This window comes from Eublepharis macularius, chromosome 1 (assembly GCF_028583425.1).
Source record: "Eublepharis macularius isolate TG4126 chromosome 1, MPM_Emac_v1.0, whole genome shotgun sequence".
Classification (NCBI taxonomy): Eukaryota; Metazoa; Chordata; class Lepidosauria; order Squamata; family Eublepharidae; genus Eublepharis; species Eublepharis macularius.
The window spans coordinates 148,103,872-148,121,028 of record NC_072790.1 but is presented as its reverse complement, the minus strand read 5'-3'; the positions used below and the strand labels follow the sequence as shown (position 1 = coordinate 148,121,028).

Below are 17,157 nucleotides of genomic sequence, written 5' to 3'. Positions count from 1 at the left end.
CTAATGAATTTCTAAATAACAGTGTGTAACTTTAATTTCATGGTATTATCATGGGAGAATGAAGTGATATACTACATGGTGTGGGAGGCGGGGGGAATGCTGTAAAGACAACATAGTATCTATAAAAGCAGCAAAACTGATAAATGACACAAAATTTTATTTGGACTCAGAGAGAAAAGATAGGGAAGGAAAAGCAAGTGAAAGGGACAAATGAAATCAAACACATATATAAGACAAGTTGTGCTGGAGAAAAACCAGTTAACACTAGAGTACAGAGTCTGAGGAAAGGTGGAATTTCAAGAGAGTTATACTCCGAAAGATCGGCCATTGCCACAGAGAGGTGGATACTAAATGAGGAGATCCAAGTAGCCATAAGCACAGCCATGGACTCCATCTCCCAGTCATATGGGATGGATGTGAGCCAACCCACGGCAATCCTTATCTGACCCTTATTGTCTTGCTTACTACACTGCATTTATGGAAAGTATCAGAATTCACAAAATGATAGCAAGGCAAAGCAAAATAATCCAATTCTAAAGCTACAAGAAGATGCTCAGGGACATTTCAACTGGTGTACAGAAGCGGCAAGAGAGGAAGCATGAAGGACTCATGCTATATCTACCTATGCTGGGATACATATGAAGTGGAAGCTGAGCATTTTATCCTAGTGCTGAAAGAAAGTGCATCTCCCCACAGGAATATGCACATTCTCTGCACCTGGATGGGACCCAGAAATGTGTAGTGTGAGTAAATATGACTCACCACACACTTCTGAGTCACATCTGTTGTATTCCTAGTCCTATTACATTGTTCATTCAATGTCCTATCCTGTGTGATTTTCTCTCCTCTTTCTGTACTCTGTAATCTGCTTTTAGTCTCAGTGAGAAAGGTGGGCTGTAAATAAGCTAAATAAATAAGCAAGCAAGCTTCTGGAGAATGTACAAAGTGAACCATAGTTTCCATGACTATAGGGATCTCAAGTAAAATATAAACATGATGACCCTTTCTAAACCATAAATGTTCTCCAAATATAGACCCTACTCATATTATAATTCTATAGAGTAGCAAAAAAGAAAATACACACACTCTCTGTATTCAGTATAGCCCCCCCCCCAATCTAGTACATCTGTATAATCGATTCCACTGTGTATGACAGGAAGCATGTACTACAAAACTGGGTTTATTTTTCTTTTTGTTAGTTGAAAACGTCTGCTATAATTTCTGCCTCATTTTTATGTACACCCTGCTGAAAATGTGATTACTTCTCCAATTACTGTTCTTTTTTCCTTCTACTTCTCTACACAAATACACTTCTCTTGTAAAAGTAAACATTTTCTCCCTGAATATTGCGCTGATACTGCTATGGATAAATACATAATGTGACTACTTCTTTGGTTAAGGCTTGATTAATCTTGTATATCCATCTATTTGATCTTGTAGTTTTTGTTTATGGGGTCTGGTTGGTCTTCAAACCCAGCAGCTTGTGTTAGTATATGACTTATTCCATCTGCCATCTCCTACAGACACTTCATTCCTTAGCACTCAGTTGTTCTTTCTAAAACATAAAAGGAAGAGGAAGCAGCAGTAGTGGGGATGATTGAGTATGTTTTATTCAAAGAGAAGCATACTTAGAAAGGGTTTTTTTTCCCCCTTCACTCTGACAGAAGTTGTCTGCAGGTCAGGGGGGTGAGTCAGAATGAATCATGAGGGAGAAAGAAAACAGTCAGCATGAGGGCATCTTTCTTCACCGTTTCTGCTTTTCATGTTTCCCTTTCTGGCCAAAGTGTAAAATTTTTCAAGAGGCTTCACAGAAATTTTAAAAAGCACAAGTCTCACCTCCCCCCGCCCCCGCCCAGAGGAGTTAGCCGTGTTAGTCTGTGGTAGCAAAATCAAAAAGAGTCCAGTAGCACCTTTAAGACTAACCAATTTTATTGTAGCATAAGCTTTCGAGAATCACAGTTCTCTTCATCAGATGCATGGTACAGAAACTTGTCAAATGTAGAAGGGGAGGAGGGGAGGAGAGAGAAGATGCAATTAGGGGGGGAGAGGGAGGATGCAACCAAAATATTCCTTTGCTAGTAAATGTAAACATTTCCTTTTGGTGTGGAGATCAGTTGGCTTGTGTGAGACTTCAAAGGAGTTTGCCGTGTTGGTTTGTAGCACACGCATGGCACCACAATATGCTAACATATTCATGGCGGACTTGGAGCAACGCTTCCTCAGCTCCCATCCACTGGAACCACTACTATACTTAAGATTCCTGGATGACATCTTCATCATTTGGACCCATGGGAAGGAAGCCCTTGAGAGATTTCATCAGGACTTCAATAACTTTCACCCTACTATCAACCTAAGCCTGGACCACTCTACACAACAGGTACACTTCCTGGACACCACTGTACAACTACATAATGGACGGATAAATACCACCTTATACTGGAAACCAACAGACCAATACTCATATCTACATGCCTCCAGCTACCACCCTAAACATACCACTCGGTCTATTATCTACAGCCAAGCCTTACGTTACAACCGTATCTGCTCCAATGCTCTCGACCGAGACTTATACTTAAGAGATTTACAACAAGCATTTTTGGGACTACAGTACCCACCAAATGAAGTGAAGAAACAAATCAACAGGGCCAGACTAGTACTCAGAAACAGTCTGCTCCAGGACAAACCTAAAGGAACTAACAACAGAACACCACTGGTTGTCACCTATAGCTCCCAGCTCAAACCCATCCAACGTATCATCAGTGAGCTACAACCCATCCTGGAAAATGATACCTCTCTCTCAGAAGCCCTGGGTGGAAGACCTTTCCTTGCCTACAGACAGCCCCCCAACCTTAAACGACTTCTCACTCACAATCATGAATCGGCCAGCAGAGTCACCAGCACAGGTACCAGGCCCTGCAACAGACCCAGATGCCAGCTCTGCCCCTATATCTACCCAGGGAATACAATTACAGGACCAAATGGCATCAACTACACTGTCTCTGGCTCTTACAGCTGCTCATCCTCCAATCTAATATATGCCCTCATGTGCCAACAATGTCCTTCTGCTCTGTACATTGGACAAACCAGCCAACCTCTACGCAAAAGAATAAATGGACACAAATCTGACATTAGAAATGGAAACATCCAGAAACCAGTGGGAGAACACTTCAATCTACCAGGACATTCCATCAAAGACTTAAAGGTCGCTGTAGTTCAACAGAAACCTTTCAAAAACAAAATCCAACGGGAGGCTGCTGAATTGGAATTCATATGCAAATTTGACTCTGTCAAGCTGGGAATGAATAGGGACTATGAATGGTTATCACATTATCACAGGTAACAGATTTCCTTTACAGAGGCGGGGTCTGGGGGAGCACAGTGGCACCTGGCATGGGCTTTCAGGGACCACAGTTCTCTTTGTCAGATGCATCTGACGGGGAGAGCTGTGGTTATCGAAGGCTTATACTACATTGGAATTGGATGGTCTAGCTGTTTTGCTGCTACAAACTAACACGGCAAACTCCTTTGAAGCCTCACACAAGCCAACTGATCTCCACGCCAAAAGGAGATGTTTACATTTACTAGCAAAGGAATGTTTTGGTTGCACCCTCCCTCTCACCCCCTAATTGCATCTTCTCTCTCCTCCCCTCCTCCCCCCTCCTCTTCTATATTTGACCAGTTTCTGTACCATGCATCTGACGAAGAGAACTTGATTCTCGAAAGCTTATGCTACAATAAAATTGGTTAGTCTTAAAGGTGCTACTGGACTCTTTTTGATTTTATTAGATTTCAGTTCATTAGCATAGCCACTTAAATAACTATCTGTTCATATACAGAGCACCTTTATAACGCTATATCCTGCCCACCTCCAACCAAGGCTCCTTTTATCAGCCAGCTTTAAAATAGAAACTGGTTTCTGTTCTGCAGAGTAATTCCTGCTATGAAATTGTTTCCTTCAGTACCACTGGAACAGGTAGAATGTGTTTAGTAGCTCAGGTCCACCAGCCATGAAAGGCTTTTGATCAATCACCATGCTGTAGGAAGGCCTAGAGATGGTTACCTCTCTACCTGACACAGCCCAACAGCATTCCTGTTAAAATTGCTCTATACTGCATAAAATCCATCTAATCCAACACTATTTACACTCATGGGCAACTGATTTCCAAGCAGGCTTCTCAGACTTCCTTAGCTAAGATTCTTTTAAAAATTGGAAATTCAAAATGACTGAATCATATCCCTGCCAAATGTGCATACATGCAAAGTACTGTCATTGTAGAGATGTGGGTCAGGATAACATTTCTCACCTATTTATCCTGCACCTTCAAGATATTTCACATGGCCCCAATTTGTTTGTTCCAATGCTAGACTAAGCGAAGTTGCTGGGGCATTGGGAAGCACTACAGTTTCTTAGTGCTTAGCAACAAGAAGCTATTTGAATGACCTTTTGTTTGCATTAAAGAAATTGAGAAAAGAAAGAAAGGACAAAAAGCTCTTTTAGGGTCAAAGCAGACAAAATACTGGAGTTCCTTGTTTCAAGGTTGGAAGCATTGTTGGTAAATCAAGCCAACTATATGTGGGCTTTTGGATCAAGATCATAGGTCAGGAAAATGACTGGGATAAAGGGTTAACCTCACCTCATCCCTTTTACGTACTGTAGTCCTGGTCCATGTTGGACTGCTATTCAGATGATATTTTAAAAAAAAACACATATTGGGAACAACAAAATACGGATGATGCTGGGAATCTGTTGACTGTATAGTAGCTTTGAGTAGAGGCCAGACATAGGCCAGTGGTGCTCTAATGTAGAAAGGGGTTTCCCCGATCACAAACAGCTTCCCTGGGCTACTTTGAGCCCAAGGAACAAGAAAGAACAAGTATCTATCCTATGGCCTTTCATTTTACTTCCCAGGGTTTAAAGCAAAGATTGCTCTCCATTATCCAGTGTGGTAGCCCCAATCCATATCACTCCCATTTACCCAGAGGAGTTAGCCATGTTACTCTGTAGTTGCAAAATAGTAAAGAGTTCAGTAGCACCTTTAAGTCTAACCAACTTTATTTTAGCATAAGCTTTCGAGAACCTCTTCATCAGATGCATGGAGGGTATGAAAAAATGGCCAGAGATATATAGGTGGTATGGGGAGGAGGGAGTGGATGCAAATCAGTTGCAAAAATCACGAAAGAGGTAGAGTGCACAATCCAGGCTGGGTGTGACCCCTCCCCTCCATATCTGAATCTGAATGGAATGGATGAAAGGCAGTTACTTATGATAATGAGATAACCACCCAGAGTCTCTATTCAATCCAAGTCTGATTGAGTCATATTTACATAGGCATTCCAATTCAGCAACTTTCCCTTGGAGTCTGCTTTTGAAATGTTTTTGTTGAACTATGGTGACCTTTAAGTCCTTGATGGAGTGTCCTGGTAGATTGAAGTGTTCTACTGGTTTCTGGATATTGCCATTTTTATGTCAGATTTGTGTCCATATATTCGTTTGTGCAGAGGTTGGCTGCCCATTCACAGCTGCTTTTTAAAGCTAAAATATATAAATCATGGGGTTTGATCAAGGATCTTTCAGTGTCACAGAGACATTGAACCTTTAGCCTACATATGCAGAGAAAAAATAAGTGAATGGTCTACTGCTACCATCTATACTGTAATACCTCAGTCAGGTTTGCCAGTGGATGTCTTGAATAAGTGTTGGAATTGATAAGGCACTGAATGAAGACCAATAAACTGAAGCTCAATTCAGGCGTTTACTGTTGGTTGATTAGCACCTGGATAAGGTTGCACTCTCCATGAAAGAGGTATGTTTTTTTCATAAGTCTACTACTGGATCTGTGCCTACAGGTAGAATCATGATTTTTGTGTGTGTGATGTGTAGCATCTTTAGCCAACTACAGTTGGTATGCGAAGTGCAACCTTTCCTTGAAAGGCATAGTTTAGTTCCAGTTATACATGCTCTGATCACATCTGTTGTAGCCACTGGGATCCTCACCTAGGGTGACCTCAGATCTTGTTCTTCATCTTGTATCAGCATGAGCCTAGCAATAAAAGATGGAGTATTCAGTAAAGCCAATATCAAATGGCAATAAGTCATGCCAGGGTGTAACAGAATGCAGAGCAGCTCATCCATCAGTCATGCAGAAGTCCTTCCCAAGAGAGATTAAACAGGAAGTCCATCTCCCCAAGGACTTCGGAGCATCCTTCCTAAGCAATTTGGCCTTCATGAAATACCCAGATTCCCAAACAATAGGCAACAGATACTCCTGCCCTTCTCTAAACCTATCAATCTCTCAGCCATGATGCTGTCTTCCCTAACCTCCCCAAGGGAGCATACTATTATTTTTAGTCTTTGCTGCTTGTGCTTGTATTGCTCAATTTTCTCTTTGCAAACAAGGGAAAACTTACTTTTCATATTAACATAATTTCATCACTCAAACTTGCCCACCTCCAGGAAAAATTTAATCATTATTACTCTCCCATTCAAATGATAACATTTCTTCCCTTCCTCAGTATCACTGCCTCACCTTATGAACAGCATATTCTAGATCATGAGCACATTCCCCATCCTGAACGTTCTCTCTCCTGACAGTTAACTTTAAATCACCCAATAGAATTCAAACCTTTTGGCTCCAACACAATCCTGAGCAAGGAGCTACCTGATCCTAGCACTTCCAGCATTTTTACAGTATAATAACAACAACAACATTCAATTTATATACCGCCCTTCAGGACAACTTAATGCCCACTCAAAGCGGTTTACAAAGTATGTTGTTATTATCCCCACAACAAACACCCTGTGAGGTAAATATAACCACCAAATCCCCAATACTTTGTAGCAGTTTTTCCTGATGGTCCAGCAACTGCCCCTGTGTGAATTGGAGCAGCCTCCTCCTTGGAGGCACAAGCTGGTCTCTGTCGCTACACTTCTGTCTTCCACTCTCCACATCAAGACTGTACAGGAAATGTCATATGCTTCCCCCCCAACACCTTTGTTTTCCCTTATGGATAGACAGATGTTAGGGAAAGGGTTTTTGGGTTGCTGTTTTAAATCTTTCTCTTTTCCATTTTCATAAAAGGTATTTAATTTGACTTGTGTTGATTCAATAAAAACCCTTTCACTTTAAGAATGTTTATTACCTCACATTCTTTCAGACGCTGTGCTGGATCTGGACCTTAATATACGCAGGTTAAAGATCCCAAAATACTGTCTTAAATACCCCACCATACATGAGTTTGTTCTGTGCCAGCAAGGGGATGCCTTTGCTTGATACAGGATCTCCATGTGTATAGCAATTTGGATAACACTAGGCTGAGTTACTAACCATTACACACAACTTGAGGCTGCCTTCAGTTTGTGCAAAACACAGCACCAAAGTCACTTGACAGCATAATGTAGTGGTTAGAGTGTCTGACTAGGATCTGGGAGATCCAGGTTTGAATCTCCACTCTGGCATGGAAGTTTGCTGGGTGACTTTGGGCCAGTCACACACTCTCAGCCTAACTTACCTCACAGGGTAGTTGTGAGGATAAAATAGAGGAGAGAACAACATAAGCCACTTTGGATTCCTATTGGGGAGAAAGGTGGGGGTATAAAGGAAGCAAATATATAAAGTTTAAGATCACATGGAGAAAGCCAGTATGATGTAGTGGCTAGAGCACTGGACTTGGACCAGGAACACATGGGTTGGAATCCTTGCTCAGGCCACAAAGCTAACTGGGTGATATGTGTACTCATTTTTAGAATCACCACCTTGCTTAAGTAACAAGTTTTGATTTCACCAAAATCAGCAAAGAACTTTGAAAGGCAAAACACAGCTAATAAAATACAAGGACAAAATTTTGAGAAAGTAATATCATAGATATAAAAATAAACCTGTTTTTAAGGAAACAAAGCGACCTTAATTTATTAACAATATAGATAATTATTGATTCTCAAGGCAATCTCTTCTCTATTCAGCCATAACAAAGGCACGAGAGGATATTAAATTTATGGGATGAGCTGATTGGCTAAACACTGCCACATTTGTTCTTTATAATGATAAAAATTAAAAAGCCATCATAAAGATATTACCAGATTAAATTACCTAGCTGTCAGCAATTAATTTGAACTCATGCAGTATAATGGCTACAAGACAAGAAATTATGTGGTTACTTAATGATTTGTTAAGAAACCTACCATTTTAACATATTATCAACTTCCACCTGTAATTCATTTTGGAAGATGGATGGCTGAATTGATTCCTGGTACAATCTTTATGCATTATCAACATTTACAAAAGAAATAAGTTAACATAATGCACAGTTCTTCACAAACTCACTGTAATGTGTTTTAGGATAAAGACTGGCATCAGTTTTACAGATTTTATCTTTATCCCACCATTCATCCAAGGAGCTAAGGATAGAAATTTTTCCCTATGCTGCGTACTTCACATTGTTGTGGAGATTAGTTTGCAAATATTACTCCATTCCACCCAGTATGCCTTAGCATGTTAGCCACAAATAACATGTTTATTTATTAAAACAGTCACAGCCAACATTTCCAAGTTAATGTTTGTCCACAATAGTAAATAATCAAAATATAAAACTGCAACTTAGAATAAAACAATCAATTCAACTTTATTAACATCTAACAGAGAAAAATAAATCCTATTACAACTACTACTTAACCCAATATTAGAGGAAATATAAAGCTCTTTGCCCAGAGTCTGAATACCAATAGCAAAGGTTTCAAGTGGACCGCTTTAGGGTGGACATTCCACAGAAGCAACTCCACAACTGAAAAGGCCCTCTCTGGTACTTGCCTGCCTCACCTCTGATGATGCAGGAGCAAAGGAAAAGATGATCCTTTAGAAGGACGGTAGGGTTTGGTCATAGCAGACGTTGTACCCAAATCAGGGATCTTTGTATGCAGGGGATGTTGATTTCGTCGCACCTTCATTATGGCCTATTTTTCTCCCTCCCCTCCATCTTTATGCTGAGACCAGCTCCTCTATGCCAGTCACATATGGAAATTGTTCCTGGACTATCTCTAAGACAAAGCTGGCATTCAATAGAGAAACAAAAGAGTAGATTGATTTTTATTGATATATATATTGACTTTATACCTCAGCTTTTTCCCAGTGGGAACCCAAAGTGGCTTACATTAACAATTAACAGGCTCCACTTGTTTTCGACACTGTTACGGTTATGCCAATAAAAGTTCTGTCTTGTCTTGTCAAGTGGCTTACATTGTTATCCTCTCCTCCATTTTATTGTTACAACAACCCTGTGAGGTAGTTTAGGCTGAGAGTGTGTGACTGGCCCAAGCTTACTGACTGAGCTTCCATGGAAGAGTGGGGATTCATACATGAACATCCCAGTTCCGAGCCCTCTAACCACTACACCACACTGGCTCTCTGTTAGTTGCTTAACAGTTGCTTAACAGTGACTCACTCTAAAGACCACTGAATGGCCACATAAACAACAAGATTTATAATTGGCACCTAAAAGTTAACAAAGGAGGATAAAAATATACGGACATGGGGAAGGAATTCAACTGCTGTGCCTTTGTGCCTTACAATTCAACACCTCACTGGAACTCTTGGGTTTTTAAAAAAGAAATGTAAATAGTGATTCAACATTTGGTTTGGTTGAAGATCTTTTCACCAAACTATATCACCTTATAATTTTAAAGTGATCTACAGAAAAACTGGGAGAACAATGACCTTGAAAAGTTTCCTTATTTTTTGTCATAAATTTCTGAGACAAGTCTTCAAAAGTAAATATCATGGACAAAAGTAAATGTTGTGGTTACTTAATCTTCCTGTGTCTGGACTAATTAATGAATGAGTGGGGACAATTTTCTAGGATAAGGCACCACGGATATGCTCTACTAAGGTTTCTGTTAGTCTCATTTGAATTTTAGTCTAGTTCTTTACTCAGCAGACACTGTTCAGTAAGGACAGTCTGATGGCTGTGGTTCAGTGATTCTCTGGAATTTAGATCAAATTGCAGCCTGTCTCCTTTGTATGTTTATTGACTTAACTGCCCGGCAAAATGGTAATGGGGGCATATAGTTAGCTTGTCCGGTAATTGCAAGTGTGTGTATTCATTTAAAAATGCCATGTCAGTCAGGACACAGTGGGAGCTGCAGGATTCACTATTGCTAATATATTATTTGTTCAATATTTATTTCATCTTGGCCTGGGAGATAAATCACCTTACAACAAGTACAAAGTACAATAAAATAAACAACTCTAAAACAGTGGGTTAAAAAAAAACTTTTTGAAATTCATCAAAGCAATCCAGTTGCCTTTCCTGTGCTGAATGAGCCTGGTGTATAACTCAATGGGGGGGGGGGAATTCAAGAATGAGTGGTCATATTCTGATTAGGGGTGCGTGCATGCACACGTGCACACACACAAGATCTGGGAAATCTGGATCAGTTTCAGGGAAACAAAAAAAAATCCAAATTCCCTGAAATCCAGATAAGATTTTCTAATCTGGTTCAGCAAGATTAGAGAATCCTGGATTTATTCAGCCATTATTTTCTATGGGGAGGCTTATCTGGGGGCTATTCAGAGGGCTGTGGGGGAGTTATTTTTCAAGAAAACTCCACCAAATTTGCAGGGAACCTACTCTTGATTGTCATCTAAAGAATCCTCCCAGAACCAAAGAGTAGAAAGGGAACCAACATTAAACCAGAGAATCACATCAAAGCAGCAAATTCTACCCAAACCAAATTGAAGCAAGGGAATGGAATCCCCACAGAACCAAAGTGAAGCCAGGAGACCAACATCAAACTGGAGAATCATGTTGAAACAGTGAATTCCAGGTATCCATACTGAAGGAAGGAACACTATTATAACATAGCTCAACTGAACCAGTGTCACTCAGAGAAGCCAAGCAGACAGGAGATTCCCTGCACAGATAGGCCACACTCTCCCCCTCTCTGCCTCACTCCTCTTCCCCTCTTGGAAAAAAATGTGGGAGAAGCCCAGGAAGGAGCCAGCTTGAGGCTGAAGCAACATTTCTCAGATAAACCCAGATTTATCCAGAGGGGTCTGGATCTGGGTTCTTGGATTAGATCCAAGATTCTCTGATTTGATTCAAGAAAGCCAGATTTCACTAGGCGATACTACACTTGATCTTAGCCAAAAGGCCGAGAAGCCTTTCTCCCCCAAATACTGGACCCGGGCCCTTTTCACACTGCTCACCGGCTTCTGAAACATCGCGAGATGTCACGCAAAACTTGCACGAGAAGACACTATCTCCCGCGTTTTTTGCGCTACATCTCACGATGTTTCGGAAGCTGGTGAGTAGTGTGAAAAGGGCCCTGGATCACACACCTCTAATTCCGAAGCCAGATATAATTGGTTTCTGACAAGATGATACACATATACCTATATTTTTCTAGGTGAAGAAAAATTAGATCAACTCAGGGTGCAGTGAGAAGAAAGACCCTCAAATGATCAACCCCTAAAACCTTAAAATAGCCTGGATTCATGCAAATAGTAGTACTTTCTGCACACAAGGTTCTTATTTCATTAAGGAACATACACACAACTAATTGCATACTATTTCACTTCTATGCTGCTTGCTAGCTTGGCTATTTAACTGGGGCACTGCGCATGGAGGCTTGCTTGCTCGGGAGGAGACCTTGCTGAAGGGCCAGATGCTTGCTTGCTTGCGAGGAAGCCTTTCTGAGGGCTGGACAGATACCTGCAGTACCTCCCTTTGATCTGCATCTGCTGACCATTTGGATCCCAGGCCCAAGGCCCCACCTCCGCACACACCCAGTCTCTTCATGTGTAATGCTGCTTGCTAGCTTGGCTATTTAACTGGGCAACCCTGGACTTCCTTGTTGGTCTCCCATCCATACTAATCAGAGCTGATCCTGCTTACCTTCCAAGGTCTGATGAGATCAGGCCAGCCTGGGACATCCAGATCAGGGCTTATCTATGCTAACAGGAAATAAATTGTTCTGCATTCTTGGTTGGGATAAATTTGCCAATATCACCACCATCATATCAGAAAATTCTTATACTGTATAGTATCCTACATCTGTTTATCTGATCAACAGAGCAAGAGACCTCCACTGTATTTATCATGTTGTTAGCCCTTCAATGTGAATTGTTGTGTTGAGTATCACTCTCAGATGCTGAGCTTTGTCAGAGTAGCATGCCTCCTAATCTACGCGTGAAAACATCCTCTCTCTCACACACAGACCAAATTCTTTGCCTTGCCCTTGAATACATCAGAATCACTCCCCTGGATTCATTCTTCCCAGCTTCCACATACCTAGAAGTACTCTCTCTTAATAATGTGATGTCTGTTTCCTTTGTAGAAAATGCATGCTATGCTATGCTTTTAAGGATATAACCAAAACCATCTATCTTTTACAGGTAACCAAAACAAAAACAGAAGCTTGAAATAATTGCTCCCAGCAGCACAAGGAAAGATTCTGTTCAAGGACCCTATCCTACAGAGCACTGTGGGTATTGTTTTTTTAAAAAAGCAGGCACCTTTTTGAAGCTTATTCTAACCTAATTAAGTTCCTGTTTCCCCTTGGGCCGGGCACTTGCATGAGATAACAGCTGCAGAGCGGTAAGGAGACACATGAAGGACAAAATATTGGTTAGCAGTTGCTATTTTCAACCTTGCCAGAATAAACAAAGAAGAGCTTCGCACCTGCAGTCGTTGCTTTTGAGAAGTCAGCATAATTTGTACATAATTTTGGGAGAAGTGGGCAGCTAAAAGAAAGAAGAATGGACAGTCATCCATTAGCCATTTTAATGGCAGTGGAGAGTTTCTCCATCTGCAGCTGCATGGAGATAACAAATGCCTTCAGAAAGGCATGAATAAACAAAAGAATTCAATGTCTTGAGATTATTAATGCACCTTGGGGTAAACTAGTGTGGGAGTAAACAAGAAGGCTGGAAAACTGAACTGAATGAATTCAAGCAAAAGCTATGATTTGGAAGAGAAAGTAGCATATCCCACTAAAACTGCCAACAAGACATTAGCTTGGTTTTTAATCACAGCTTTGTAGTGATAGAGCAACCAGACTCTGGACTCAGCTCACGGTCAAATTAAAAAGAAATTAAATATCTAACAGATTGTGTTAAGGCAAAAAAAAAAAGCAACTAGGAAGGTGAACCCTGCAGGGGTTCTATTTGGCTACATGCTGTCACATGACAAATAGCTTCTTTATATTGCTACACTTGTGTGATCAAATAAATAAGTTGTTTGGGAATCCCATGCAAAAAACTGCCTCGCAGGAGGGGCTAGCAGAAGCAGCCAGCTTCCAGGCAGTCATTTAGAAGATCGCTGTTGCTGGCACAGTGTACAGGTAGTTAAGTGGACATGTCATTACTCAGCAACAAGTATAACTACATGTACTTCCTCGGATGGAATGGAGTTTTTATATGCTCCAGTTTCAAGTCTCAGGATAATTCATAGGATAGAAAGCTGCTTAAGTGACTACCCATAAGCCATGTATCATGTGTAGGTTTTGTAGACACAAATATGGAAACTAGAGAGCCTGAAAATCAAACATGGTCTGAAATCTTTCAAGTTATTTAATCTATACAGTGCTTTTCATAAAAACATAACATTTAAAAATGCTCGTTATTCATTCCCATTGCTTCATTGTCCAGAACAGTGGAGATTGGGAGTAGACATGGGCACGGAACAACAACAACAACAAAAAGAACCACAAACCACGGAACTGGACCAGTTACGAACCAGTTAGTGGTTCGTGGGGTTTAAATGCCCCTTTCTGGCCTTAACAGCGGCAGGGGAAGGGGCATTTAACAGTTTAAAGGGCCCTTTCCTGCCTTGCAAGTGGCAGGTCCTTTTAAACTATCAGCTGGCAGGCAGCAGGGGGGATCCAAACCCCCCTACCCCCAGCCCCACACTTACCTTATCCGGCAGCGCAGTCCTTCTTCTCCTCCCAGGAGGGGTGGGAAGGCCCTTTTTGGCCTCTTCCACCACCCTGGGGGGCTGCAGGGCAATGGAAGAGGCTGAAAACAGCGTTCCTGCCCTTCAAGTTGCTGCCACGGTGGCCATTTGAGGGGTGAGAAGGCCGTTTTCGGCTTCCCTGCCCCTAAAATGGCTGCCACAGCAGCCATTTGAAGGGCAGGAAGGCTGCTTTCAGCCTCTTCCGTTGCCTTGCAGGCCCCCAGGGTGGCAGAAGAGGCCGAAAATGACCTTCCCGCCCCTCCTGGGAGGAGAGGAAGGACACTGCACTGCAGGATAAGGTAAGTGTGGAGCTGGGGCTGGGGGTTGGGCAGTTTAAAGGGCAGGGATCCCCCCTGCCAGTTGATAGTTTAAAGGGACCTGCTGCGGCAGGGCCCTTAAAGGGGCAGTTTAAATGGTCATTTCTCTGGGGAAATGGCCATTTAAACTGCCTCTGTAAATACGACCCAACGAACCAGCATGGAAAGGAGTTTCCATGAACCCTGGTTCGTGAACCCCAAACTGGCCTGGTTCGTGGGGTTCTTTGGGTCGTATTTACGTTTGTGTCCATCTCTAATTGGGAGCAGTGGACTGAACAAGTAAGGGGACCTTGCAGCTCCCCGTCCACCCTATGGTTAAAATACTTGCCTGTATGAAATGGTGGAACTACCTCTCAAACCATGTCTCATAGTATACTAAGTATCACATATGTTCCCAACAGAGCCTTTTACTTGTGACACCCTGTTTTAGGATGTCAACAGCTAGGTTCACAAGCTTTTCTATGGACTGGCCTACCACAGTGGGTGCAGAATACACTTTTACTGGCTGTGTTTAGGAAGGCATAGGGCAGTTCCATTTCAGAGGCCATTATGTAGTGGACAAACTGTTCTGGCAGATTTGGCAGCATTTTTAATCTCTGTGTTTGTATTTTGTTAATTAGCTCATACCCTGAACTGAATGGCCCAGTCTAGCCCAAACTTGTCAGAGTTTGGAATCTAAGTAGGGTTGGCCTTGGTCAGAACTTGGACTAGAAACCACCAAGCACTGATCAAGGCCAACCCTAGGGTCTAGAGTTGCAATGTAGAGACAGGCAATGGCAAATGACCTCAGTTCATCTCTTGCCTTTTTTAACCATATGGGGCTTGGCATGCAGAAGGTCCCAGATTCAATCCCCAGCACCTCCAGTTAAAAAGTGGAAGTAGCAAGTGTGAAAAACCCTAAGTAGACAATACTGACCTTGATGGACCAATACTGACCTTGATTCAGTAGAAGGCAGTGTCAGGTGTTTATCTGTTGCCATAAGTCTGCTGTAATTTGATGGCTTTTTACACACACAATGGACTGTCATGTTTTTGTGTCCTTGTAACTTATTCTTGTGTTGTTAGTTGCCTTGAGTCTAAGGAAATACGGTGTGATATAAATATTTTGAATGAATGAATGTGATAAAACCAGACCTGAGTCTGCAAACATAGCTTATATACCACACATATAGCAGGGATTGAGTAGGAAATCCCTTTTGGCTAGAAATTGGATTCCTATCCCATTGCTATTTTACAACTGTTTGGTTCAAACCCACCTTTGAAGCCAGGGCTACTACTATCTGTTCGCATTCTGTCCCAAGAGTCGGCTAATAGATTGCACTTCTACAGCATCTCAGCAGAGCCATCATTAACCCAGTTTGGATCTGAGTAATCTATGAAGTTGTATAATCATGTAGTTCAGTAACCACTCGCCAACTGGTGATCCTGAGCCATTTGAATATTGTTGGCAATAATGATTGTTTACTGTTTTGTGGGAATTCTCGGTGGTTCCCCTCCCCTCTTTGCCTTGTTAATTAAATGCCTGAACCATTGTTTTTACAATGTTTAAACAGCATGGATTTAGTCTTTAAAATATTGGCCAAGCATGCTTCCCATTCAATTTGGTAATCATTGCATGTGATAGAAACCGGTTTGTGAACATAACAGTTACAAACCATCTGTTACTCTGGCACTTGCTTATACAGGAATGAAATTCCAATTAAGTTTTATTAGCAAATTCAGCAAATGATGGATCCCCTATGAAACCTTGTAGTCAGTGAACCCCCATTGATAACAAAACATGGTCCATTTTTTGCTATCTCCCCACGTTGTCAGAAAGAAACTATTTAGACAGTTGTTGTGTTTCTAAAGAAAAGCCCATATGGCAGGTAAATTGGAAAGTCACACTGTGAAATGCATAACAGAATGGTACAGCTGGAGAGTAAATGACCTCCTTGCTCTGACAAGTGACAATTACATCAAAGGTAGCTATATAAAGAAAACTGGTGAGAGTGAGTGGGATTTCTTAATTGAATAACTAGATAAGGGCTCAGAGATAATAATATAGGTTTGCTGAAACCACACAATTCCATTCTGTTCCTTGCAAATTAAATTTCTCACCAAAACGTAAAAATAAAATTGCAATAAAAATTAAAACAAAAATCTATTAATAAATAGAAGCAGAAACAGCACAGTGCAATCAATGCCGTTAGCAGCCGTAGGGCTTCCAGGGAGGTAACTTTTATTTTCTCACCATAACGCAGGAAGACTATGAGAGGCAGCTTCTATGGGTGAAGGATTTTAAAGGGAAGAACTTGAACAGTCCTGGATGTTGGTAGCTGAAGTTGTTACCACAAAAAAGGTTGATTATATTCCCTCTTCCCGATCTCTATAAAGAGGCAGGTAACTTGTTGAAGGTTTTGAGTTGTTTAAAAGGCAACTGCACCATATTATTCAGTTTCTAAGGTGACAAATCATTCATTACCATGGCAAGATCCCTCTTTTCTATATAGATCAGATGAGGATGATGAAATGTGTTCCTTGAGATATATAGCAATTCTGTACCAAAATTAAGTGGGACCCATGACCAGCAGTAGGCTCCTAATCTAATCATGGAGGAAACCTACTGCCTTATTTATTGCAGAAAAGTCCACTCCAACCAACGCATTAGCTCCATCTTGTCAATTTTAAGCCTGTTTAACTTCTTCCTTGTATGGGTTTTGAACTGAGACAAATGCTTCTGAATACTTGTACAATGCAATGGAGCTGGGTGTCTTTGGCATATTGATGACATCTGACCCGTCTCCAGAGGACCAGATAATCTCTTCCAGAATCTTCATATAGGGGTTACTATAATTTGGAACATTGTGTCAATGGCCAAACTAGTATCAACAACAATGCCTTGTTGTATCCTAAT

General features: G+C 41.3%; 1 long non-coding RNA gene across 1 annotated transcript in view; it reads left to right on the top strand.

The window, feature by feature from the left end:
* The window catches only part of LOC129326689 (uncharacterized), a 38,906-nt gene extending 26,015 nt beyond the window's left edge, over window positions 1-12,891 (top strand). The window contains exons 2-3 of the long non-coding RNA XR_008596725.1: window positions 10,651-10,816; window positions 12,387-12,891. This is a non-coding gene — a long non-coding RNA (uncharacterized LOC129326689). The remainder of the gene's footprint in view (window positions 1-10,650; window positions 10,817-12,386) is intronic.
* Window positions 12,892-17,157: the final 4,266 nt, after the last annotated feature.